This window comes from Rhineura floridana, chromosome 1, assembly GCF_030035675.1.
Source record: "Rhineura floridana isolate rRhiFlo1 chromosome 1, rRhiFlo1.hap2, whole genome shotgun sequence".
NCBI lineage: Eukaryota > Metazoa > Chordata > Lepidosauria > Squamata > Rhineuridae > Rhineura > Rhineura floridana.
In genome coordinates this window covers 241,957,801-241,985,639 of record NC_084480.1, presented here as the reverse complement: position 1 = coordinate 241,985,639, position 27,839 = coordinate 241,957,801, and the positions used below count along the sequence as shown (strand labels likewise).

The following is a 27,839-nucleotide window of genomic DNA, read 5'->3' as shown; positions in this document are numbered from 1 at the left end:
CTTCTTCCTCCTCCCCTGCCCACTCCAGCCCTCCCTCCCTCCCCCCCTGGTCAGTTTTACCTATCCTAAGCATGATTGCAAGGGAGTAAATCGCACTGAATTCAATAAGCATGCAAATGATCAAACCTGTCCTTCTCCCCTCCCCATCTTGCCTGCTCCCATCCCAGTCCTCCCCTGTGTTTCCTCCCCTCATCCTCTGTGGTCAGTTTCCCCTATCCCAAGCATGATTGCAGGGGAGTAAATCCCACTGAACTCAATAAGCATGCAAATGATCAATCCTTTCTCAGCAAACTTGGACAGGATCCCATTTCTTACCTCCCAGATTAAAAAGCAAGGAAATTCACTAACAGGCAAAAAACCTTGCGGTTTAAGAATGTACCTATAGCCCGCAGCTATTTCTATCAAACTTTAAAAAGCAGGGAAATTGGGTAGCTATAGTGAATGCACCAGGGGAGCAGGAGACCTGAACTCCTCTCTGAGATATTGGACTGCCCTACAGATTTGTCAGGTTGGTCTTTCACAGTCCAATCCACTTGCTGTGTAGCTTGCAAGAATTTGGTAACATGTGCCTCTGAGCATATGGTGAGTGGTGGCAACACCTGCAATCAGCCCAAATAATAGAAATAAGACATGGGCTCTGCTGATCTTGTTTTAGCAGGGAGGAAGCAACATTTTTAAGACAGTTGATATAGTTCAGATGGTCACTTTAAATATGTCTGATTTACTTTGCAATTTAAGTGAAGTTTCCTATAGGAAATCATTTTCTTTTGTTTCTATTTCTGTGAATATGTGAAGTAGAGCAAAATTTGCACTAAAAAACCTCCAAACATAATTGTGGAATAATGGCACTGACTTCTGTAGAATAGTCTCCAGTGGACCTCAGGAGTGTCTCAATTTTCACAAGATAAAACAGTGGTAGGTGAAATATATTCTAGCAAATTTCTAGGTGTGCTCTATGTTTTTAATTGACCATGTCCACCTTGACTTAAATGCAGTGGTTTAAACATAGCAGGCTGAAAACATGCATCCTCTTTTTTCCCACAGCTAAGAGTCATTGCTGAAGTAGCAACATATTGTAATCAGTCTGATTTTACATCAAACTGCAGTTTCAGATTCAACTTTTAATGCACCCAAAATAGAAATAGAACATAACCTCCAATATGAAACACAAAAGGCTGTCTTCACCATCATATGACATTGACCAATAAAAAGGCTTTGAAATTAATAAAATAAATTTGACACAGATTTCTAGGATGAATAACGAGGGAAATAAAATTTTCTAGTTTAGATTCTCCGTAGAAACATTAGTAACACAGGAAAGAAGCAAAGTAAGAAGAACACCAACAAACATACAAAAATATAATTCTCTATCTTTGGAGATGGCAGGTGTTGCCACCACTCACCATATGCTCAGAGGCACGTTACCAAATTCTTGCAAGCTACACAGGAAGTGGATTGGACTGTGAAAGACCAACCCAAATTGTGTTTGCATTTCTACAAATTTGTAGGGCAGTACAATATCTCAGAGAGGAGGTCAGGTCTCCTGCTCCCCTGGTGCATTCACTATAGCTGCCCAATTTCCTTGCTTTTTAAAGTTTTTAAAGTTTGACAGAAATAGCTGTGGGCTATAGGTACATTCTTAAACCGCAAGGTTTTTTGCCTATTAGTGAATTAGTTTTAGGGAACAACATAGTTTTATGAATAATTATATAAAAAGCATCATGCTAATTTTGTATACTTTTATAAGCCATCTTCAGTTGGTATAGGAGTTTTCATGTTTACAACTTAAACTGTTATATGGTATTTGAAAGCAGCAATGGTCGGTGGGGTGGGTGCACTTACTTGACTTCCAATCACCTGTGTTGCTGCAGAATACTGGGATGGAGAGGGGTGAAGCAGTGGTCAAGTTGGTGGAGTGCAATGCACAAGCAGAGCCAATTCGGCATTCCTGCTGGTGCATTTACAACATGCCTCTCCCCACTTCCTCCCCACTCCCCCTCTTGGTATGTCTCAATAATGTGGGTGATGGGAGGTCAGGTAGATGCTGCTGCCCCATCCCACTGATTTCTGCTGCTTGAAAGTTTGCATACCCTTTAGCAAGAAATATGATCAAACCATAGGTGATACTGAATTATAAAACTGGGGACTAGGGTTTCTCCATTCACTCAGATCTAGCATTTCAGATATCACTGGGGGTTTTCTTTTCTTTTCTTTAGTTTAAATACACCACTAGTATTATTATGCACACATGGAGCTTCCACAAAGAAACACTTGTATTTAATACAAGAGAAGCATTATTGTGAACAATGTAATCAGGAATTCAAATTTATCAGAGACAATCCAGATTTTCAGCATGTTTTCTCTCTCATGTTATTCATGCTCACTGCTCTCCTGCTGCATAGTTTGCTCTATGATGCTGCTGCAGGCAATGCAGCAAGCAAGAGTGAAAACATTCACTTTTTGATCCTTAGTTTCTTGAGAAAAGTGCTGTTCAGACTTCCACATCTAATGGAGAAATGTCACATGGGTACATTGGAAAGAAAAGCCCTAAGGGAAATCTCTCCTTTTTGAATACTGTGCCCCATATTCTGATACACTGAATCTAACAACTTTTTGTAACTGCATTTAATAAAAGACAAAAGCTACTGATCTGTACAGAGAAAACGTATTTAAAATGGAAGCAACTGAATGCCAAAAAAGCATATATTACTTTATTATCTCTAGTTACAGACACTACATTTCAGATAAAATACAACATTGTAAAGAACAAGCAAAACCTTTCACCTTTCCTTCCGAACAGAATACAAAGTATTGCTACTAAACAGTTATTAGTGCCATGGCCTATGTAGACTCTAGAATTGGCATAATATCTGTGGGACAAGACAGAATGGGATGGTGTCATAAAATTTACAACAATTCAGGGACAGGTGTCATGGGGCTAGGGTGGGTCAAAAATACAATGAAGCATCTCCTTGACATGCTAGGGTTCAAGGACAATAGCATCTCAATGATTCAACCATGAGCTACTAGACATTTGCACTATACACATTCACTAGGGACGTGAAGTTGTCTTTATTGTAGCTTGAGTAAAACACACCTTCAGGAGCTTGAAAAGCTTGTCAATTCCTTAAAAGCCTGGCAGTTCAAGAGCCAGCTTGAAAAAGTAGTGGAGCAAAATAATAATAATTTATTATTCTCTCCACATCTATGTTGAACCTCTGCAGGAATGCACTGAGCAACAATAAAGAGTATTGTACCAGAGGACACCACGTCTGTTTTTTTTTCTTTCTATTTTGCTTACTTTCAACATGGAAAACGTGGAAGGTATACAAGTGTTTTACATATGTGGTATATAATAATATGCTGGAGAGCACACACACCCCTTTTAAACTACCAATATGCATTGTTGTCATTCTCATGCAGGCTTAATTTACCACAAAACAACTACAATGAAATGCTTTTTAAAAATCATTAAATTTATTTATTCCATTTATTTATGTGATTAAACTTATAGACCGCCCCATAGCCGAAGCTCTCTGGGCGGTTCACAAGAACAAGAAAACATCAAAAAATACAATAAACATGTAACAATATAAAACACATTAAAAATTTAAAATGTTAAAAAGATTAAAACAATGTCAGCGCATACTAAACATATTAAAATGCCTGGGCAAAGAGGAAAGTTTTAACCTGGTGCCAAAAAGATAGTAACGTTGGCGCCAGGCGTATCTCCTCTGGGAGGTCGTTCCACAGTTCAGGGGCCACCACAGAAAAAGCCCTTTTCCGCGTTGCCACCCTCCTAGCTTCCCTATACGTAGGAACTCGGAGGGCCTTTGATGATGAGCATAGTGTACGGGCAGGTTCATATCGGGGAAGGCGTTCCAACAGGTATTGTGGTCCTGTGCCGTGTAGGGCTTTGTAGGTTAAAACCAGCACTTTGAACCAGGCCCAGAAACAAATAGGCAGCCAGTGCAAAAAAATATTCCTTTTGAATTAACATGAGGGCACCAGAGCTCCTCTAAATTAAGTTATTAAAAATCCAATATATATATATAATATGAGGGCTGCCATAAATTTCAACTTGTGAGTAAAAGTTATATAAAACCTTTTAAAAGATATAACGTCTCACAATTTTGGAATACATATACATAGAACTGACCAGAATATCTTTACAAGCTAGTAACTTGCAAATGATAGTTCCAGGTTGTCATCCCCATCCTAGCATCTTGTGGTATTTTCCATGAGACCACAACCCTCAAAATGTTCCCACCCTTTCTTACAGCTGCTCTTGGTTTCTGCTGTTGGACCTAAGAGCCCCACCACCTCCTACAAGCACACTAACCATAGTCCCAATCTACTTGATATTTCTTTCTGTTCTTTTCTTCAGTTCTCCACCTGTGTCCTTTCTTCTGCTTTCTCTGCTACTTATAAAGCAGAAACAGCCCTTCTTTTCCACCATGCCTGTACCCTTTCAGTACACCAAACAGCTGGTATGGGTGGGGAGCCAAACAACTTCAGTGTTTCCTCCAGTCTCATCACATATCATTGCCTATTCAAATTTGCTTCTACTACAACTATCCTTGTCTTGCAAGGCCCTACCCTCCACCTAGCATCATATTGCCTTCATCAATATTTCTTTATTTATATAGAATCATATAAGCTGGTGATGTGTTAACCCTGACTTAGTGCCAGAGCCTGGATGACTAACAACTTTATCTCTAGAACTCTATGATTTCCAAGAACATAAAAGTGTTTTGCCAGGGTATTTAACTCTTCCAAAATTAAAATAGCTGAAAGATGTTATAGAACAGAAACACAGTAGCTCCCACTAATCGTATCTACTGACCAAGAAGTTCAGAACACAACCCAGTTATATTGACTTCATAATAAACTCTTTGATACCACAATTAATATTTTAACAGTGAACTGTTAAACAAACTGTTGAACAGTGAACAATCCAAAGAACAAAAGAACACATTTCTGACACAGAAACCTCCAAACAAAAGAACTCAAACCTCATTAAGTACATCATGGCCATAACTGTGTCTCACACGTTTGTGCACAGAAACCACAGTCAGGAGGACATGAGAGCTGCTGCTTCAGCTGCCTCCCACAACATTCCTCTCCCAGGTCACTCCAAAAAAAACACAAACCCACACAGGTGAGGTGAGGGAGGGGCAGCTGGATAGAGGAAGCTGTGCAACACTATTCAGATGCCCAGAGTGGCTGCATAGAAAGCAAGACACGGAAGTGTTGGAAGAGAAGTCCCAGGAAATCTATGAGTGGAAGGGAACAGACACTGGCGTTGGAAAAAGGATAAGGAAGAATAGGAATAAAGTGGACTGGCTGCCATTTGAGCCAGAAAGGAAAGAGATTTAGTCTGGGAGTAATCCCAGTGGTGAGCCAGAAAGGGAATATTACAGAATAGCATGGGCAGGTAAAGGGAATACCTACACTGTAGACAATTAGGCACTGGCATAGGGAGGAAAGTGCTATACCTTAGAAATAAAAATAGAGAAGGGATCCTATGATGAAAAGGGGATTTCCAAGCCTTAGTGGTAAGAGTCCCACCAGGCAGTCTCTGAGGCTAGAGGCCATCTGGGGTTCTGAGTATCCTAGGGACCTAAAAAAGGAGACTTCTGGCAAGCACATGCCAGATGACATTAACTGCTCCCTCAAAAAAACCTCTCATACTTGCATAATTCATTTCTAAAAAATGCAAGAGCTCTTCTCTCCTTTAATTCAAATAAAATGTTATTGCTGTTGTTGTTAATAATAATAGTAATAATATACTTTAATTTAAGAACGGTGGCATGCTGATTGCTAACACTGGAAGACTACTTCCATCATGAGCTAAGGGAGTTCAAGCTGCTCAGCCTCACTCTCTTGCTTCAGAGGTACCACAGGGTTGTTGTCTGACTACTGCTGGCTGATAGCCAGGTAAAACTCTTTCCATATGAGCTGAGTGAGATCCAACTTCCCATTTCCATTCCTATCCCTCAGAGGGCATGCTGCCTGGCAATTGCCATCAAGGGAAGATTGCTTCCATCATGGGCTCAGACGATTTTTGTGGGAGTTGCTGCCTGCTGTGACACCAGGAAAGAACAAGGATGGGGGCAGGAAATGCTGTTGGAATAATCCTAGTTCCATATGGACATTATATAATTTCTGTTCCAGTACTAGATTTTTGTGATTTTATTGTGAGACTCTTATAAAAACTACTCTCAAGGCTATTAAGTGGAATATAATAATAATAATAATAAAATTTTATTTGTTAGTCGCCCATCTGTCTGACTTAACAGACACTCTGGGCGACTTACACAATATAAAACACAATTTAAAACATATTCATACAACAGTAAACCACCTGTTAGTAATAGCCTAACCCACCCCAGAAATCCCATAGGCCTGCCTGAATAACAAGGTCTTTAAGGCTCGACGAAAAGCCATCAGGGAGGAGGCATGTCGAAGGTCAAAAGGAAGCAAGTTCCAGAGGGTGGGGGCCACGACCGAGAAGGCCCTCTCTCTGGTCCGCACCAGCCTAGCTGTTTTCACCGGTGGGACCGAGAGAAGGTCTTGTGAGGCCGATCTTGTTTGGCGGCATATTTGGTGATACTGGAGGCATTCCTTCAGATAAACTGGGCCGAAACCGTTTAGGGATTTAAAGGTTAATACCAACACCTTGAATTGGGCCCGGTATACAACTGGCAACCATTCTCAATATTCTCAAAATATTGATATTTTATTTAAAATATTGATGTATTTGTTTTTCCAGTGGGAAAGAATTAACTCAGAAAAAGCAAGGGGCAGTGGAGAAAGGGGGGCAAATGACCCCACTTCTTTTCAACCACCAAACTTCAGGAAGCGGTGGGAACAGGAGGGAGTAGAAATACCGCTCAGGTCAAAAATATTTGTACATGCCCAGTAACTGAGCAACTGGGGGGAGTAAAAATGTAAAATGAGAGGGCGGGGCCACAAGGCAACAGCGACACAAATCCTTCCCAGAGGAACACCTACTTGTGTGAATGGAAAACAACATATTTGAAGCTACCATTGGGCATGAAGTGTGGACCTTCCAAATCTATTATGATAGTAAAAGCAGTGTATTTGCTATGAAAAAATGCTCCCATGTGGATAAGCCCCTAGTGGGTGCCTGGCTGGAGCCTAGGAGGTTACTCCTTGTGAGATGCCTACCCGCTACCCTTGCAAATAAACAGGACACTTAAGCAATTGTACAGTTGGACAAATGCATAGCACCCAAAAATGTCTTACCTTTGTTCAGAAGGGTTCCAGGCTGTCACCCTTGCTTCTCTGCAATCCCATTTCTGGAACGCCAGTTAGAGGGAAAGTATTTGAAGAAATCTAAGCACCATCTTTCCTTTGACTGCTTTCCCCTTGAAAAACACCCCTTCTTCTATAACTTTGCCACTGTATGACAGAGACCCCAGATTCTGCCAAATGTGTAGTTCTAGACTCAAATCTTTAACCTTACACCACTTTGCAACCTAAATCTGCTGCAGAGTCTATATGTTGAATATATAGTCAAGAAGCAAGTTTTAAATTATGTGATTAAGGGAAGACCCATGCTGGAACTAGCTGTATATTAACACTCCCAATATTGTTCCAGTCATTGGGGGGGGGAGAATGAGGAAACACCACCAGCCAATGTACTACCATCATTGCATTTCATAGCTGGAAAGTAGCTTAGCAGTCTCGTTCCCTTAGATCTATCAGTCCCAATAGGTTAGGATTTCCAGTCAACAGCGAAAACATTTTTTTGCGCTCAACTGACTGAGTTGTGTGTACCATCATTTTATGCAGCTTTTAACCTAAGAACTCTGACGGCTCTGTAGTTAAAATTAAGTAAAGGATTTTGTAATTTTGAATTAGTGTGTAGGTAGCAATCCAGCACCCATGCACACACTGTCCTGCCCCCAACATGGTTTCAGGCTATTTTTCTGCAAAAGTACATGACTACAGTTATAATCATCAGATAAACAAAACAAATATGGATTTTCAAGAAAATAAAATTAAAAACCAAAACATTTGAATACTTCAGTTTTATAAAAATAAACAGGAACCCACAGCTCAAAGAAGGTATTTTGTGTATGTGTGTGTGTAGATACTGATTTAGCAAGAAAGCAGATAGCAAATTGGGTTATATTTAAGTGTGCAGGTGGTTTCAAGCCTGTTTTTTTAAAAAATTCCTTTTGTTGTGAGAGTCAGGGATATGTGAACTACAATAATGAAAGCATTCACCATCTATTATGGTGTTACAACACAACCCAAACCACTCTAAGTAAGTGGGGTTAGGATTGCAATTTCGGCTATAATCCTAACCCCATCTACTCAGGAGCAATCCCTCCCTTACCAAATTCAATAGAATTTACCTATGAACAGGATTATAGTTAGGAGTAGGCTGTTAGGCACTATATCGTCCTCCACCACTTGTAACCTCCTGTTTTAAAGGGAACCCTACAGGGAGACAAGATTCTATTCTCAAGGGCTGCAACTGGGTTAACCAGTCAATGAAGGACTGGAGTGGGTTTATCCTACAATACCTGCATACACTTACACGCAGGCGTAATCTTACTCCCTGATGAGCATATAGGATTGCAGCCTAACTTCATTTGTCTTAACCAGCACACTAGACTGTTTTAAACAATAAAAGCCTTCCCTCCCCTCTCCAGCCAGCCCCTCCCCACTCACAATACTTCTCTGGTCTCTAGAACTCTTACCGTCCCTTGCCCCCAACCTGCTCAAGCAACAGAATAACTTTTTAAAAAATCCTCCCTTCTCAGTCAGCCCCCCCTTACAATACAAACATCTCTCCACACATATTACCCTTTCTGTCTCTCTTCTAGCCAAGGACAAAACAACCCTCCCTTAGAACAAAAAGGCAGAGGTCTGCCCAAGCCAAGAAAAAAAGCCACACTGCCAACATGAAGAACACGCCATTTGCTTGGGTTTTTTAAGTATTTCCCTCCCTGGAGTCATTGATTATTATGATTGACCATGCGGAGAGGAGATAGGCAGAATCATCTAGGAAGCCTCTAAGTCAGTGGAACTGTACTGTGGGTAACAGGAGAAAGACTGGATTATGGTTTGGGTGGGGTTTGGAATCTTGGAAGGGCTATGCCCCACTTTGCTCCTAAGAAAAGCCTCCCCTGCTGTAAAATGAATTGTTGTGTGACCAGTATACTTTGTGGGTCAAGAACCAACCAACTGCTCATCTTCTTGAAAACAAATGAATTAACAACCTCTGTGTCAAGGAGCACAATGTGGCGCATTTATTTTACTTCCAAAGCTGCAATCCTAAGCATAGTAACCAGGGAGTAAGTGTCACTGAAATCAGTGGGTCTTGCTTCTGAGTAGACACACCTAGGATTTTCATTCAAGAGTTAGCATTCTGGGATTACCTATTCTCCTTGCTCCTCAAAATGTAAATGCTAACAATAGATGTAACAATAGATGTAAAAGTAATGACAACAGAAGATTTATGTAACTTTAAAGTTGATAACGAGGACATTGAACTTGTCAAGGATTATCAATACCTCGGCACAGTCATTAACCAAAATGGAGATAATAGTCAAGAAATCAGAAGAAGGCTAGGACTGGGGAGGGCAGATATGAGAGAACTAGAAAAGGTCCTCAAATGCAAAGATGTATCACTGAACACTAAAGTCAGGATCATTCAGACCATGGTATTCCCAATCTCTATGTATGGATGTGAAAGTTGGACAGTGAAAAAAGCAGATAAGAGAAAAATCAACTCATTTGAAATGTGATGTTGGAGGAGAGCTTTGTGCATACTATGGACTGTGAAAAAGACAAATAATGGTTAACCAAATAGTGGTTAAGGTGTTGGACTACCACCTGGGAGACCAGGGTATAAATCCCCACATAGCCATGAAGCTCACTGGATGACCTTGGGCAAGTCACTGCCTCTCAGCCTCATGAAAACCCAATTCATAGGGTCGCCATAAGTCGGAATTGACTTGAAGGCAGTACACACACATTCCCGATCTCTATGTATGGATGTGAAAGTGAAAAAAGCAGATAAGAGAAAAATCAACTCATTTGAAATGTGGTGTTGGAGGAGAGCTTTGTGCATACCATGGACTGCAAAAAAGCCAAATAATTGGGTGTTAGAACAAATTAAACCAGAAGTATCACTAGAAGCTAAAATGATGAAACTAAGTTTATCATACTTTAGACACATAATAAGAAGACACGATTCACTAGAAAAGACAATAATGATCTTTTCTCAATCGTCCCAGAGTGCAGGACACGGAATAATGGGCTCAAGTTGCAGGAAGCCAGATTTTGACTGGACATCAGGAAAAACTTCCTAACTGTTAGAGCCATATGACAATGGAACCAATTACCTAGAGAGGTAGTCAGCTCTCTGACACTGGAAACATTAAAGAGGCAGCTGGACAACCATCTGTCGGGAATGCTTTGATTTGGATTCCTGCACTGAGCAGGGGGTTGGACTTGATGGTCTTATAGGCCCCTTCCAACTCTACTATTCTATGATTCTATGCTGGGAAAAACAGAAGGGAGTAGAAAACGATGAAGACCAAACAAGCGATGGATTGATTCCATAAAGGAAACCACAGACCTGATCTGAACAGATCTGAACAGGGTGGTTCATGACAGATGCTATTGGAAGTTGCTGATTCATAGGGTCGCCATAAGTTGTAATCGACTTGAAGGGACACAACAACAAAAACAATAGAGGGAGTTGGATTTTAAAGTACAGGTTAAAAGTACATCTGCTGAAGTTACATTACTTTTCATGATGTTTCTACTGCAGACTTTTTCCTCAGGAAGCTTGAACAGATTGTTGGAGCACCATTGTCGACCCGCTTGTATAAGTGAAGATAATTTATAGCTTTTTGAAATCGTCAGTAATATGGTCCTGGTGTTTTCAGAAGGCGGTCATCTGCAAAAAGAATTTTAAATAAACAAAAATCTACTGAGTACATATATTAATTAGGTAAAGTCTCATTATGAATTTATGAATGCAAACTCTTGAAATATATAGTTCTGCCTTACAGGATAACCTTTTATAAAAGCAATATTTTCTTATTAGGTAGCAAAAAAGTGACAGACCTGATAGAAATAAATACAATATTTTAGTTATGCAGTGCTACTCAGAGTTAAGATATGAATTTGCTTTGAAGTATTTATAGATATTTATACATGGTCATCTTAGTCAAAGGAAAAACTCAAGGCTGCAATCATAAGACAAGGTTTAATACCAAAATGTCTCCCACAGCCTCTTCCACAGAACTGACCTGAAACTTGTTCACTAACTCTTAACTGCACTAAATAAAGTAAGAAAAGAAAGGCAGTGAATAGCATGAAACATGGAATCATAATATATCCCACTAGAAAGGATTAGCTGACACTAACAAAAATATTTCCAAAGGGGAGCCATATAGTTGAAGGAAGGGACTTGTGACATTGGAAGAGCAATCGAAACTATAACTGGGGTATACGCTGGGGTAAATTATGCTGATGTAATTTACCCCTATTCCTAATCCCATTCAGGAGCGGGATACTGCCAACTGAGCGGGCCGAAGACTGGCAAGGAGAAAAAAGCCTTTGAAATAGAATTTGATTTACACCACCCTTTTTTGCCACTGGAACTTCCACTGAGTGGCTAGATCATGTGATCTGCTGAATGATGTTTGGAGTAGGGGTAAGTCTCCCTCTGTCCCATCCCACTCCCTCCACACCCCTGGAATGTCTCTTTTGTCAGGACTTTCCCTGACCTTGAGTCAGCCATGATGGAGGACTTATGCTGGCATATCTCTAGCTGAGACAGCATGAGGGACTTCAGCCAGCATGCACATTTATTTATTTATTTATTTACATTACATTACATTACATACCACCTCATAGCCAAATCTCTCTGGGCAGTTTACAGCATAGCCCTGGCGGAGCCCAGACTCAAGCAGAGATCCGCCTATTCCAAATTCTGCTTATGCTAGTGAATCTTGGGTTTAGACTGCTCCTTTAAAGACTAAACAAAGGTCACTTTAGCATGAAATGCTATCCTGAGTTGGCAGGTATATAAACTCATGGGTGCAGAGAGAAAAAGAAAGGATAGCAATGGGGTCACAGGGAAATTAAATTCAAGAAATACAGACTGCGATAATTATGTTAAAAATTAATGTAAAATAATGATAAAGACCATTCACAAGACTAGTGTAGATGATAACATAAACATGTTGGCATTGGTATGCTAATTAACACATGGATATTATACCATAATAAATGTGTTAGTCTAAGGTGCTGTAAGACTTTTTTGTTTTTTATAAACAGTAAGTTAGACCATCTTGAAACTGCATTGCTACTAGACACTCACACATTTTTAAAAACACTCAACTTCAACTGCAGGATGTATATCAGGCAAAAATTAGATACATATATTCCAGGTACATTTGTTGCACTGTAAGATTGTTTATCAAGGTCATACATTTGTTTCACTTCAAGAAAGCCTTTCACCAGCTACAACTGCTAATTTGCGGGTTGTTCCTAGGCAACAGCATTTAAATTAGCAAATGGTGGCACACAAATTTAAGTTCTTTATAACAGAATAATTGCATTGGCAGACTAGATCAAAGGTTAATTCAGCATTCTGTCTTCAACAATGGTCAGCCATATATCCAGTAGAACAGCCTTCCTCCAGATATTTTGGACTACAACTCCCATAATTTAATTAATTAATAAATCATCATCATCTCTGACCATTGATCATGCTGGCTTGGTCAGAGTTGTAGTTGTAGTCCAACAACATCTGGAGGGCATCACATTAGAGCAGGCTGCAAAAGAATCTACAAGTAGGGCATGATTGGGACTCCTTTCTCCAGGAACAACAAATCTAGATGGTCCATTGCAGGCCTATTTCCTCTTAGAGTAAGAAAACTCTAGAGGAAGATTAATTGAAAGCAAAACATGAACTACATCCAAATAAGAATTATATGAGATAACTTACGTTTTTTTTTAATTCAACTATTTCATCATTGCTTGCTAGAATCTGGATTGTAAGAACTCACAGTAGTTGCAGTGGCTACTGTTAGTGACACTGTCGAAGTCCATATCATTCTAGTTCAGAACATGAACATCAGCAACTTGTAACACTTGTCTTCAGTGTTTATATAGGCAGCTCACCACACAAACCCCAGACACATTTTAGACATATGAAATACAAATTGAGTAGTATATTGCATGAATTCACCATACACAGTGTAAGGCAAACAACAGCAGATATGGGCAAGTTTCTTTGATTATTTTTTTTCCTAATCAGGGCTTTATGAGAATCTCCAAAATAAAAAGTTGGTCAACCAAAGTTCCCAGAATGTATCTGAAATCTTTTCCATTTTTCAAGTGTCTCTATATAGATTATGCCAGAGAAAACCAGTGTTCCTCCAGATGTTGTTGTACTCAAGTTCCCATCAGACCCAGCCAGCATGGCCAATGGTTGCAGATGGTCAGAACTGTAGTCCAGCAACATCTGCAGGGTCACAAGTTCCCTATCACTTGATAAGGTACTTATTTTTTTCAAAATTAAAACTAAGAATCTAGATCACTTAATGGCCTAGTTCGGCACCAGGTGGCATACTTGGAATATAGGCAAAACATGGTTATCTGGAACATACAGAAACTTTAAAATTTAAAACAATAAAAAGGATGGCTTTTGCCTTACAACAAAGCTTTTGCTTTTTAAATTGTAAGATCTTGCACTTCTTTCAGTATGTGAAAAAGGCACCTTGAAATGTGAGTAATATGCATGTTTAAATGTAACTGACTGGATGATGGGAAAATGACAGCTAATGAACTAAAACTACTTATTGAACAGTCCTATTGAATGGAAATAATTGTAGACTTATAAAGATACTGTCAACCAATTCATATACTATGACTGGAATATACAGTAGAAGTTATCTGCTTCCTCGTGAGTCCTAACATCAAACTAGTGATAGGGGAAGTCATCGTTTAACATATGGCATTTATCAAAATAATTTAATATTGCTTCTTTAAAAACAGAGAATGTCACACTTCTATTTTACAACTGCAACACTGGTGTAATGTTAAGATGACACCAAACTATGCAAGTAGGAAACCACTCAAGAGTAAGCCATTTCCGGGTGCAGTTTGAAAAAACTTCAAAATGCTTCAATCAAATCTGCTAATTTCAATCCCCGATTGTTTCAGAGCCCAGTTCCAGTTGCTCTGTTTACTAAATCCCAGAGTCTACTTTCATTTGATTGCCCTGATTAATAGCTCTACAATGTTAGCTCTCTCTGTTGGCTAAAACAGTTTTGTTCAAAGCAAATCCTTCCCCCCCCCCCTTGATGCAATTTCAGAACTGAAGTAAAACCACAGCTTGGTTTTACCAATATAAGCTGCCGGCTTGTGCAACTGTTTAAAGAAATTATAATGCACCTTAACTGACTGTGAAATATAGCATTAGATGGACTATCCTAACACTTGGTTACAGGATATCTACTTGATGGGCTATCCTGACACATGGCTCACAAGATATCTGTGGTGCCTGCAACAAAAATGGCCTATGGGATTCCATAAATATCTATTTTTTTTTCTCAGTGAAGATACCCTGGCACGTCTGTGTGAACATTACAGAACCAGAGATCAATACTATTTGAATTCATGCATTGTTAGTTTTTGTCTATTGGAAACACTAGATATATATAGGACAACATAGGAAATGGGCCTTTAGCGCAGTGGCGCCTACCCTTTGGAATTCCCTCCCCTTAAATATTAGACAGGCACCACCTCTGTTATCTTTTCGGTGCCTATTGAAGACCTTCCTCTTTCAACAAGCCTTTTAAGTAGAGACCTTATCCTAGTCTGCATCTGTGTTGGAATTGCTTTTTAATATATTTTTAAACCTTCTTTTTAAAAATGTTTTAAAAGCTTTTTTAAAATGTTTTAAAAGATGTTTTGTTTTAATATGTTTTTAATAGTTGTTGTGTTTTAATATACAGTACGGCCCTGCTTATATGGCAGGTTACATTCCAGACCCCTGCCGAAAAGCCAAAACCGCTGGAAAGTGGGGGCCTACTGTATTATATAATACACACTCAGAAACACACACCAGGCAATCCAGGCAATATAGCTGTAGTGTGGGGAGCTCCTGCCGCCACACTCCAGCTGACAGCGATCAGCTGTAGCATGCAATCAGCTGTAGCGCAGGGAGCTCTGTCCATAAGATAGGCAAACAATAGTTTTCTTATGCACTTGGATTACAATGAAGCACTTTGGTTATTAGAAAGAACTGTAATTGGTTGGTAAAGGAGAAGAAGTTGGTATATTCCCAAGCTCTCTTTCCTTCTCAGGATTTTTGTAACATATTAAAAAAGAAGTGAAGATGATAGTTGTATAGAAACCTTACAAAGAAAAGGAATTGACTTCTACTGGGGTAAGGAAAACAAGCCTTGAAGCAAAGAAATTTTACATCTTCAAAGCTCAGCCAAATAAAACCAACAACAAACAAGAAGAAAACATACATGACAGTAAGACTAGTTATATCTCACACACACACACACACAGGCCTCACTAACTTGGAATGGATAAGACAGTCACAGTTTTAACACATCCTGCTCAACCTTAATAAAACATGCAAGGAAGGATGACAGGTACCATGTTGGACTACTTCTGATATGTATGCTTATATGTTGTGAATGCTAGTAAGTAACAGAACAAAGGTAAAATTCAGTTACCTTTACTTTACTTTATTAAGAATTGCAGGGCCACAGGCCAACACAAGTGCATAAAACGGGTACAGTAAAATTTATATAGATTTAAAACAAAATGTTAAAACAGACAACAACGAATCCCTAACTATTACATGAATACAACCCATCTATTTCATAAGACGGATTATAATTAGCTCGAAGTTTTCGCGCAGCAATTGCGAACAAGGATACATTGTAGGTCACCTCCAAATTGGAGTCAGACAATAGGAAGGTTATTTTGTCCTCTACTGAATTAAGCAAGTAGGTATCTGTCCATTTCCAAAGGAATCTGGATCTGGGATTTTTATAGATTGGACAGTAAAACATTACGTGAGGAAGGTCCGCCATATTAGAGCCACAAATACAGAACCTTTGATCCTTGGGGATTCCAGAGATCCGGCCCTCTCTATCGGCGTTAGGGAGAGAGAGAAAACGTAGAGCAGTGAAAGCCTGTCTAAGTGCGAGAGGGAGGGGATGTGTGAGGTATAAGGAACATTGGTAGTCAAACTTAAACCTCCAAAACCAAGGGGCAACCTTAGAGTTGATTAAAGCTAGTCTGTCTACATTCATAGAGTGGAGAAAGACAACCTCACGGAGCCAGTTGTTATTTGGAATTGAGGTAAATTCCTGCAGAGAGATATGATATCTATGTATCAGATCATCTAATTTACAACCCCATAAATTGAAGGAAAAGGGGTGATCGAGACAGAGTTTTAGGATTTCCCTGCCTTGGAGTGCATAGGTAGATCTAAAGAATTTCATGAGGGTAAGATGTAAATGTGCACACAGTGGGGGGAGGCCTGTCTCTGCCCGTAGCATTGCTGCTGATGTACCCGGAGGAAGGGACAATAAGCGCCTAAGAAAGTTGTTTTGGATAGACTCTAGGAAGGTTATATTCCTATTGTCCCATCCCCAAACGGAGACTCCGTACATTATCTGTGGGAGCACCTTAGCTTTAAAGATTTTTAAGGCTGGAAGGATCTGATTACCGCCTGTAGACCGATAAAATTTTAGAATAGCACCCACTGTTTTTGCTGCTAATGATTTAATATATTGAAGATGGCATTCCCACTCCTAAGTTTTGGGAGAGAAAAGATGGCGTCCTGACAAGTAAGCTCCGTAACAGCTCCAGAGCTCTGAGGTTATTTTGCCTATTTTCTCCTTTTTGCCATCTTCTCTGAACTTTTCTTAGTCTCAGTCTTATCATAGACTCTTGATTAATGACTTTTGGCTCCTTGCCCTGTGCTGCACTTAGTGGAATTGTGTCGTCTTTTAAGAACCAACCTTTTATCAGCCAAGGCCGAAGCTCGAACGGCTAAATTCTCTCTTTATGTTTTACTCATTGACTGTTTTATTTACTTTAATCTTTTTAACCTTTTTATTGTTTCGGCTGGACCATTTTCCATGCAGTGACATTATTAGATATTTTTATCATTGTTTTACTTTGGAGAGACTCTGCACTCAAAGATACCCCACACTTAAAGGGATACACTCATCTCCAAACTCTCAATTATTCGTGCTAATTTTGGACTTTGAATGGCTTTGACGAGAAACCAAAGGAAGGCACTTGGGATCCCCTTCAATCCCAACCTTTGAAGAAAATACAGAACAAACAGGAAAAGAAAAAGAAAAAGGGAAAAGCTAAAGCTCCTAATCTACCGCATCTTCATATACCTCCTGATATCCAACATACACCACAACATACGAGGGATTTAAAGGGGCAATTACAAATTACTCAGTTCTTTCTCTCTCCTAAGTCAGAGGATATATCGAAGATCCCTCTCCATGATTTTCCTATGAATCACGATTGGTCCATCTTACACCCTTTTTTAAAAGACTCTAGTGAATTTATTTCTAATTCCTCCTCGGCGTTAACTCTGGCAGAAGAAATAGCTTTTGTGGAGTCAGCCTTCGGTAAGAGCTCTACTCCACAGGTTTTATCCATCGAGCCATCCAAGATACCAATGGACGTAAGTGTTAATAATGCCGAATGTTCGACACAAAATACTGCTGACACCTTAACCTCCGGGCCAAATGTGGGCAGCCCATGCATGACATTAAGATCTACTGGGAACAACGAGGGGCCATGCTGCCCTGGCGCGATTGAAGATCACCTCCCTGATGTATCTAAGGATCCCACTCACAAGTCAGTAAACGCAAGTCAGTTAGCAAAAGAAATTAGCCCAGCAGTATTAGGCTGGCTATTTATGCTTGCTTTTGACCTTGACTCCATCAAGTCGTCATTACTCGAAAGTAATCGTCGACTATCACTGTTACTTAACTCACTTGGAAGTAAGGACTCTGTTTCATCAGTTGCCCACCCTTCAGCTCCTACTCTTCCCTCTCCGTCAATGACACAAGAGATGCCAGTAAATAATAAACCTAGGGTTAAATCTGGTTGCTCCAGGAAAAATAAACCCAAACGTAGGCAAAGTCGTGCACAGAACTGTAAGAAAAAGAAACCCTGCAACGTGAAGAACTACAAACATTCTATGGGAATTCAGTTACCATAATTAATATTGGTGGCATAACCACCCTCAGAAATTCTGTTTCAGCCAATTTCAGCCAGGAAGATCAGGGAAGGAAGCTCTCTCAACAATGTTGCAATAGAGGTGCAGAATCCATAGTTATGGTGTCTCATCAATATTATTCAACTGCATAGTTTTCATTAGATGATAAATTTATATATGCACAGTGGATATTTATTTATTTATTTATTGCACTTTTAGACCGCCCTTTAGCGACAAGCTCTCAGGGCGGTGTACAACAAGATAAAAACAGATTAAAATACAGGTGTGGGTACAATACAATATGAAAACATATTTAAAAACAAAATTAAGACAAAAAATTAAAATTAAAATAGATTAAATTTAAAATTTAACATTTAAAATGCCTGGGCAAAGAGGTAGGTCTTTACCTGGCGCCGAAAAGATAATAAGGAAGGCGCCAGGCGTATCTCGTCAGGGAGGGCATTCCATAATTCGGGGGCCACCACTGAGAAGGCCCTAGCTCTAGTTATTGCTCTCCGGACCTCCCTATGCGTTGGAACCCGGAGAAGGGCCTTCGACGTGGAGCGCAGCGACCGGGTAGGTACATAGCGGGAGAGGCATTCCGTCAGGTATTGCGGTCTGATGCCGTTAAGGGCTTTATAGGTAAGAACCAACACTTTGAATCTGGCCCGGAAACATATTGGTAGCCAGTGCAGCTGGGCCAGGACAGATGTTATATGGTCAGATTTTTTAGACCAAGTAAGAACTCTGGCCGCAGCATTCTGCACCAGCTGCAGTTTCCGAACCGTCTTCAAAGGTAGCCCTACGTAGAGTGCATTACAGTAGTCCAATCTAGAGGTTACCAGAGCATGGATAACTGTGGCGAGGTTCTCCCTGTCCAGATAGGGTCGTAGTTGGGCTACCAGCCGAAGCTGGTAGAACGCATTCCGTGCCACCGAGGCTACTTGCACCACCAGTGACAGGAGCGGATCTAATAAGACCCCCAAACTACGGACCTGCTCCTTTAGGGGGAGTGTAACCCCATCTAGGGCAGGTCGGACATCAACCATCTGGGCAGAGAGCCCCTCCACCAACAGCATCTCAGTCTTGTCAGGATTCAGTCTCAGTTTATTAGCTCTCATCCAGTCCATTATCGCGGCCAGGCAGCGATTTAGTACATTAACAGCCTCACCTGAAGAAGATGAAAAGGAGAAGCAGAGCTCCGTATCATCAGCATATTGCTGGAAACGCACTCCAAATCTCCTAATGACCCCACCCAGCGGCTTCATATAGATATTAAAGAGCATGGGGGACAGAACTGAACCCTGCGGGACCCCATATTGGAGTACCCAGGGACTCGAGTAATGCTCCCCAAGCATCAACTTCTGGAGACGATTCTCGAGGTAGGAGCACAGCCACTGCCAAGCAGTGCCTCCAACTCCCAAATCCGCAAGTCGCCCCAGAAGGATACCATGGTTGATGGTATCAAAAGCCGCTGAGAGATCAAGGAGAACCAACAGAGTTACACTTCCTGTCTTTCTCCCGACAGAGGTCATCATACAGGGCGACCAAGGCTGTTTCTGTACCAAACCCCGGCCGAAAGCCCGATTGAAATGGGTCCAGATAATCAGTTTCACCAAGAGCGCCTGGAGCTGGCTAGTGACCACACGCTCTAGAACCTTGCCCAGGAATGGAACATTTGCTACCGGTCTATAGTTGTCAAGGTTTTCAGGGTCCAAGGAGGGATTTACTGTCAATATAAAAAATGCTAAATGGTAACATTATGGAAACTGGAAATGGTTTCATTTTCATTTTTTAATTTATTTAAATATACTTTACACAATTCAGTAAAAAAGTTGGAAACATATCAACAATATGCTACAAGATGTATCTACCAATGACAACTAAAACAGTGACAAAATTATGTTAGGAACCTCCCCATAGACTCCCATTTATAAATTCTTCTAGACACACTGTTACATAGGGAAGTATTCTTTTTATGAACTAATTAACATCTCGTCAAATCATTTTTATCTGAATGACATTCTAATGGCTCGAAGTCAACTCACAGTGAAAACTCGATTAGCAAAACAAGGAGAAAATAGCAGTTAATTGAAATATGTGGGTACTGTCTCTTGCAGTTAGAAATAATTGAAAGAAAAATACAATTCTTCTCAATTCCTGCTTCTCTGCATCACCAGAAGAACCAGCAAGATTTGCATTGCCTTTAAAAACTCACTGCAAGGCCAGTCTGATCTCACCTGCTTCTAAACAGGAACTGTTTTCCTTTCCTCCAGCATAGGGAGCCAAAAATAGTCCACTGCTGCTATGGCCATTTCCTACTCCCAAGGGGTTCTCAAGGTCCAATTACCATGTAATCTAAATTAGCATAATGCTCTGTTAATCCTAGCAAAAAATCCAATAATCTCAGAACAGAACATATTTTAATTTTGAACAGCTCCATCAGACTACGATACAGTATTTATTATGAGGCTAGCATCATGATTTCCCTTACCACTGATTTCCATTTATTTCCTATGTGAAAGCTCTTCAAGCTTCTGATTCCAAGAAACATTTATTGCCCATAATGTATATGCCACATATAACTTCTATATGCAGTAATTAGTGAGCTTTTCCTTAAGCTGTTTCACTCTAGTGGTCCCACAAGCATGATATACTAAGAATTATAATCAGTGAGATCAGTGACCTCTTTTATTGTTGTTGCCTGTATTCCTAACTTTATTTCAAAATAAAATTCCATGAGAAAAAAAAATTACCACTATCTTCAATGTTTATTTATCACATGAATCTACCAATGATTTGACTAACTTAATTTAGTGGTGCATTGAGAAGCTGGATAGGCACACCCAACGAGGAAGAAAAGAAAGTCTATTTAGAAAAAAGTGCAGTTTCATGCTGTATGTATGACAGCATTCCTAATGCCCTACAGATGTTTTGGACTCAAGCTCCCATCAGTCCTTAGCCAGCATGGCCAATGATCAGGGATGGTGGCAGTTTTGAGAGTCCATATGGGGGTCACCAGGTTCAGGAACTGGGGTGACTATAGGACAAAAGCATATAGTGGACAAAAAATAGTGAACAACCATTTGAGACCACACAGGGAAATAAAGAGGCAAGACACAAAAGGTTGGGTGAACTGGGGCACATTTATTTATTAATGTATAAAACAGATCTGCATAAGGGAAACAAGGTGTGAGATCTAGGTACTATCCAAACTGTGGGTGAGCCAACACTGCCAAGGGCCAGGGTAGCCCTTCCTCTACTCCTCCCTATCAGATGAGTAGGGAAGACTTCCTGTTTCACTTCCTCCCTGGATCCCACAACTCCAGGCAGGTGTTACAGGTTGGCCCATATGTGCTCCCTAATGAAGCCAGTGAGTACCACAGGCTTTGAAGGCAGGTCTCAGGACTATATCCTTCCCCTTTAAAGGTGCCTAAGGGTGCTCATTAAACCTTAACAACCTCCTAACTTCCTGCACCTACCTGCCATTGTGACCAACTAATCTATTTAACAACTACCCACACTATGTAACTCACCACCACATTAGTACAGCTTAGACCAAAAAAAAAAAAACCTGCCAGCAAAGCCAATCAGCCGACAAGCAAAAAAATTCCTACTCACCCCCCCCCCAGAAAAACAGCCGCTGCTTGCACTACCTGTAGGGTAGGAGGGTGGGGCTAGGAAAGGGGCTAGCTTAAGTAGCCCAAGCATCAGGCCCGCCCTCTCCCTAGCATTGGCTCAACTTGCATGTGTATGCTGAAGCCCACTTGCCAGGCCCCTCCATTCCCTGAGTGGCCGCAAAAGCAGCTTTCTGCTGCAGCTGCTTCAGACACAGGATTGCTGGGGCAGTGACCAGAGCTACTGCTTATACTACTGATTTACAGTTATTTTCCAGTTAAGATATCTGGGGTACAAATTAAATGAAATGGCATTGCAGAACGCACTTGTGATAGTAGGCAATATCCTTAGTGGACTCTGGTCATATCCTAGTAAACAAGGCTGGTGCCAGAGAGTGGCCAGGTCGGGCCCTGGCCGAGGATCCCTGAAAGGCCCCTCCTTAGAATGGGTGTGTAGCACTCCCATTCCGCAATCCACGCCAGTGTTCGCTCCTGATCCTGCCGCAGATCGCAGAGAGGGAGCTCCCAGGCACCCCCCCTACAACCGTGCAGGCCCACAACGCCCGCCTGCATGCCCACCTACCTCTCCCATTGTGGTGAATGCAGGTCGCACTGTGCATGCATGCTTAAGGGACTGATGCTCCTGCCTCCATCTTGGTTGATGGTAGGCATGTGCGTGCAGTGCAGCCAGCATTCACTGCAGCGCGAGAGATAGGTGGCACATGCGGGTAGGTGCCATTGGCCCAGATCAGACTGGTGCCCAAGGGCCCAGACATGCCTGGTGCTGGACCTGGAAGTGAAAGTGAAATAACCACAGATTTATAGTTATTTCCCATAATATTTTATCCACGTCCTGATATCCAGACACATGCAACCTGAGCCCAACCCCAGATAATTAGTTCAGGCATTCTGACAAAAGCAGGGTGAGAATCAAAGTGCATCCAAGTACTTCAATTTAAACATGTTTGTCACTGCATTAAATCCTTCCTATACGGTTCCGGCCCAGTTTATCTGAAGGAACGCCTCCAGTATCACCAAATATGCCGCCAAACGAGATCAGCCTCACAAGACCTTCTCTCGGTCCCACCGGTGAAAACAGCTAGGCTGGTGCGGACCAGGGAGAGGGCTTTTTCGATCGTGGCCCCCACCCTCTGGAACTTGCTTCCCTTTGACCTTCGGCATGCCCCCTCCCTGATGACCTTTCGCCGCGCCTTAAAAACCTGGCTTTTCAGGCAGGCCTATGGGATCTCTGGGGTGGGTTAGGTTTTATACTGTATAAGTGTAGGATGGTTTTTTAGATGATATGATATTAATACTGTGATTGTTATGAATATGTTGATATTGTATTTTATATTGTGTACGTCGCCCAGAGTGTCCGTTAAGTCGGACAGATGGGCGACTAATAAATAAAATTTTATTATTATTATTATTATTATTATTTTCTGCGACAATATCTGTACCACAATATTGCATTCATTATATATATTCTTCATTGTTAGTCCTTTTACGTGCTTAATGTGCCTCAGGTCTTATTGTTTTCATCTAAGTACAGTAATAATTAATGTTCTTTATGCCACTATTACACATGAATTATGAACATAACTTAGGTAACTTGGGTTCTGTAACACAAGCCATTCCATTGATCAGGGACTCCTGGAAAACAAGAGGAGGGATTCTGCATTTGGGACCTGTACCCACCAGTCATTTGTGCACTCAATATTGTGAATTTGGTTGCAGGAAGAAAAAAAAAATTTATTGTTACGAAAGAAAATTATACAGAAGACAATAGAAGTTTTACATTTGGAGAAAGCTTAAATCAAATTCCTTTAAAAATGTTGAAAGACTAAATCAGACACTACACTTGAAGAAAGAAAGAAACTATTTCCCCCAGCATGTTATACAGCACTTAACACATTTTCTGTATTGCACAAAAATAAGCTTAACAGTCTAGACAAAAGGGCCTTTTAAGGTTTATGTCTATAACAAGACATATACACATACATTCCACCTTTAGGATGCACACCTTAACATGGTGAGGGGGTTTGAGAGTGTTGAAGAAGCTGAGATCAATGTCATCACGAGTCTAGACCAAGAGGCTAGACTCCTAGCAGGGGCACCCATGGTGGAAAGGTCAAAGTTGAGACACCAGACTAAGATGCATCCAAACTCAGAGGAAGGCAATGGTAAACCACCTCTGAATACCTCTTACCACGAAAACCCTATGAACAGAGTATCCAAAATGCAACATGAGATAGTGCTGGAAGATGAGACCCCCCGGGTCAGAAGGCACTCACCGAGCTACTGGGGAAGAACAAAGGACAAGTACAAGCAGCTCTGTGACTAATGCTGCAGCTAGGTCAAAGCCGAAAGGAAGTCCAGAGGCTGATGCGCACAGATGCGAAAGGAGACTCCGGAGTTGTACGACGCACACAATAGGAACATGGAATGTGAGAAGCATGAACCAGGGAAAGTTAGAAATTGTCAAGCAAGAAATGGAAAGTATCAACATTACAATACTTGGTGTGAGTGAATTAAAATGGACTGGAATGGGACATTTTCAATCGGGCAACTACAAAATATTTTATGCAAGAAATGAGAAATCAAGAATAAATGGGGTTGCTTTAATAGTGAGAAGTGATGTAGCAAAAGCAATTAGGAGCTACAACGCAAGGTCTGAGCAAGTGATATCAATGAGATTAAATGAGAAACCTATTAACATAACCATCATCCAAGTCTACGCTCCAACGTCAAATGCAGAAGAAGAAGAATTGGAGAGATTTTATGCAGAAGTACAGGAGGAAATTGATCACACACCAAAACAAGATATGATGATAATCATGGGGGACTGGAATGCAAAAGTAGGGAACAGAGAAGAACTAGGAATTGTGGGGAAATGGGGCTTAGGAGACAGAAATGAAGCAGGAGAAAGACTTATTGAATTCTGTGAAGACAATGATTTGTTTCTTGCAAACACATTTTTGGAGCCACCAAAAAGACTGTACACGTGGACATCACCAGATGGTCAATATAGGAATCAAATTGATTATATAATTGGAAACATAAGATGGAGAAGTTCCATACTATCTGCAAAAACAAGACCAGGAGCAGACTGCAGTACAGATCATGAACTGATCATATCGAAAATCAGAGTAAAGCTAAAGAAGAACAACAAAGCACTCATAATGTCAAAATACAATTTAAATAACATCCCAGAAGAATATAAAGATCAAATAAGGAACAGGTTTGAGGCTTTAGACTTCATTGACAGAGAACCAGAAGAACTATGGACTGAAGTCAGGGACATTATCAGGGAAGAATGCAAAAAGACAATACCTCTTGTTAAAAAGAAAGACCTCAACGGATGACTGAAGAAACTCTTAAAATGGTTAAAGACAGAAGGAAAGCAAACGCAAAAGGAGATAGAAACACGGTCAGAACCCTAAATGCAACTACACAACGACTAGTACGTAGGGACAAAGAAAACTATTACAATAGTTATTGTATAGAAATAGAAAAGGACAACAAAATGGGAATAACAAGAGCCCTATTCCAGAAGATTAGAGAAATGAAAGGGAAATTTAAACCATGAGTAGGGATGCTGAATAATCAACAGGGGAACACACTGACTGACTGAGATGAAATAAAAGGAAGATGGAAGCAATACACTGAAGAACTCTATAAAAAAGATGCAAGGATGACAGATTCATTCACGGAGGAACCGTATGATGAAGAACCAGAAATTTTAGAATGTGAGGTGAAAGCTGCTCTTAAATTTCTTGGAAGAAACAAATCACCAGGAATAGATCGCATACCAATAGAGTTGTTACAAGCTACTGAGACGGAATCTGTCCAAATGTTGACAAAAATTTGTCAAGAAATATGGAAAACTAAACAATGGCCCACAGACTGGAAGCGTTCAATATATATCCCACTTCCAAAGAAAGGGGATCCCAGAGAATGCAGTAATTATCGAACTATTGCCTTAATATCCCATGTAAGTAAAATAATGCTCAAGATTCTACAACAAAGGCTCTTACCATATATGGAGCGAGAAATGCCAGATGTCCAAGCTGAAAGGGAAAGGGAGGAGGCACCAGAGATATATTGCAAACATACGTTGGATAATGGAACTGACCAAGGAATTTCAGAAGAAAATCACCCTGTGCTTTAGAGATTACAGCAAAGCCTTTGACTGAGTAGATCATGAAAAACTATGGAATGCTTTAAAAGAAATTGGGGTGCCACAGCATCTGATTGTCCTGATGCGCAACCTATACTCTGCACAAGAGGCTACTGTAAGGACAGAATATGGAGAAACCGACTGGTTCCCAATCGGAAAGGGTGTGAGACAGGGGTGTATTTTATCACCCTATTTGTTTAATCTATACACAGAACATACCATACGGGAAGCGGGATTGAACCAAGGTGAAGGAGGTGTGAAAATTGGAGGGAGAAATATCAATAATTTAAGATATGCAAATGATACCATACTACTAGCAGAAAGCAGTAATGATTTGAAAAGAATGCTGATAAAAGTTAAAGATGAAAGCACAAAAGCAGAACTACAGCTGAATGTCAAAAAGACTAAAGTAATGACAACAGAAGATTTATGTTACTTGAAAGTTGACAATAAGGACATTGAACTGGTCAAGGATTATCAATACCTCAGCACAGTCATTAACCAAAATGGAGGCAATAGTCAAGAAATCAGAAGAAGGCTAGGACTGGGGAGGGCAGCTGTGAGTGAACTAAGAAAGGCTCTCCAATGCAAAGATGTATCACTGAATACTGAAGTCAGGATCATTCAGACCATGGTATTCCCGATCTCTATGTATGGATGTGAAAATTGGACAGTGAAAAATGCAGATAAGAGAAAAATCAACTCATTTGAAATGTGGTGCTGGAGGAGAGCTTTGCGCATACCATGGACTGCAAAAAAGACAAATAATTGGATGTTAGAACAAATTAAACCAGAACTGTCGCTAGAAGCTAAAATGATGAAACTGAGGTTATCATACTTTGGACACATCATGAGAAGACATGATTCACTAGAAAAGACAATAATGCTGGGGAAAGCAGCAGGGAGTAGAAAAAGAGGAAGGCCAAACAAGAGATGGATTGATTCCATAAAGGAAGCCACAGACCTGAACTTATAAGATCTGAACAGGGTGGTTCATGACAGATGCTCTTGGAGGTCGCTGATTCATAGGGTCGCCATAAGTCATAATCGACTTGAAGGCACATAACAACAACAAAACACATACTTTAAAAATATGTGTTCTGACACATAAATAATCCTAATATTTTTTTTTATTTCTGGGAGGTAAGAGATCGCCCATTGTGCACATAATAATTTAATCTTAAATGTAATTATGTTTCAGTTCTAGGAAAAAAAGTCATGTGAAGGTTAACTAGATTCAAAATAAGCTGTTCTCATTGGGGAGTTACACTTGATTCAATTACGTCAATTGATTTAGCAAGCTTTTATTTTTTAAAAAAATGAACAAGTCAACAACAAAAAACACTTAAAATGTCTAATACTTTAAAGAAAGAGAATTTAGTGAAAAGCATAAATGATTATGTACACAAAGCCAATTTCTAGTCAAACACCAGGGGAAACACCTTCCGTATATGGGCAGAGAACCCTCACATGGATGGATCTCCATTGGTTCAAAAACTATTTTCTCCTTCCCTGGCTCAACACATATTCAGGTACCACAATAGGGTGTTACATGGAAATGGTTCTGTGGACATTTCCTAAGCCCAGGTTACCACTTCTACTCCACTTGATCAAGTTACAAAAACTCCAGGGTTGTATGATTTGGCAGACAGGTGGGGACGGATGAGCAGGAATATGGAAAGAAAGCACAGACCTTGCAGTCCTTGGATTATACACAGGCAGGAAAGGGGAGGTGAAAGAGAGATCATTGATGAGGATT

General features: G+C 40.5%; 1 protein-coding gene across 8 annotated transcripts in view; it reads right to left on the bottom strand.

Annotated features, from left to right (window-relative positions):
- DLGAP1 (DLG associated protein 1) overlaps positions 1-27,839 on the bottom strand; it is a 554,365-nt gene that overhangs the window by 405,908 nt on the left and 120,618 nt on the right. For all 8 annotated transcript variants that reach the window (XM_061596062.1, XM_061596071.1, XM_061596069.1 and 5 more), the window contains one exon: positions 10,797-10,948. The gene's annotated coding sequence lies outside the window, so the exon portion shown is untranslated. The remainder of the gene's footprint in view (positions 1-10,796; positions 10,949-27,839) is intronic.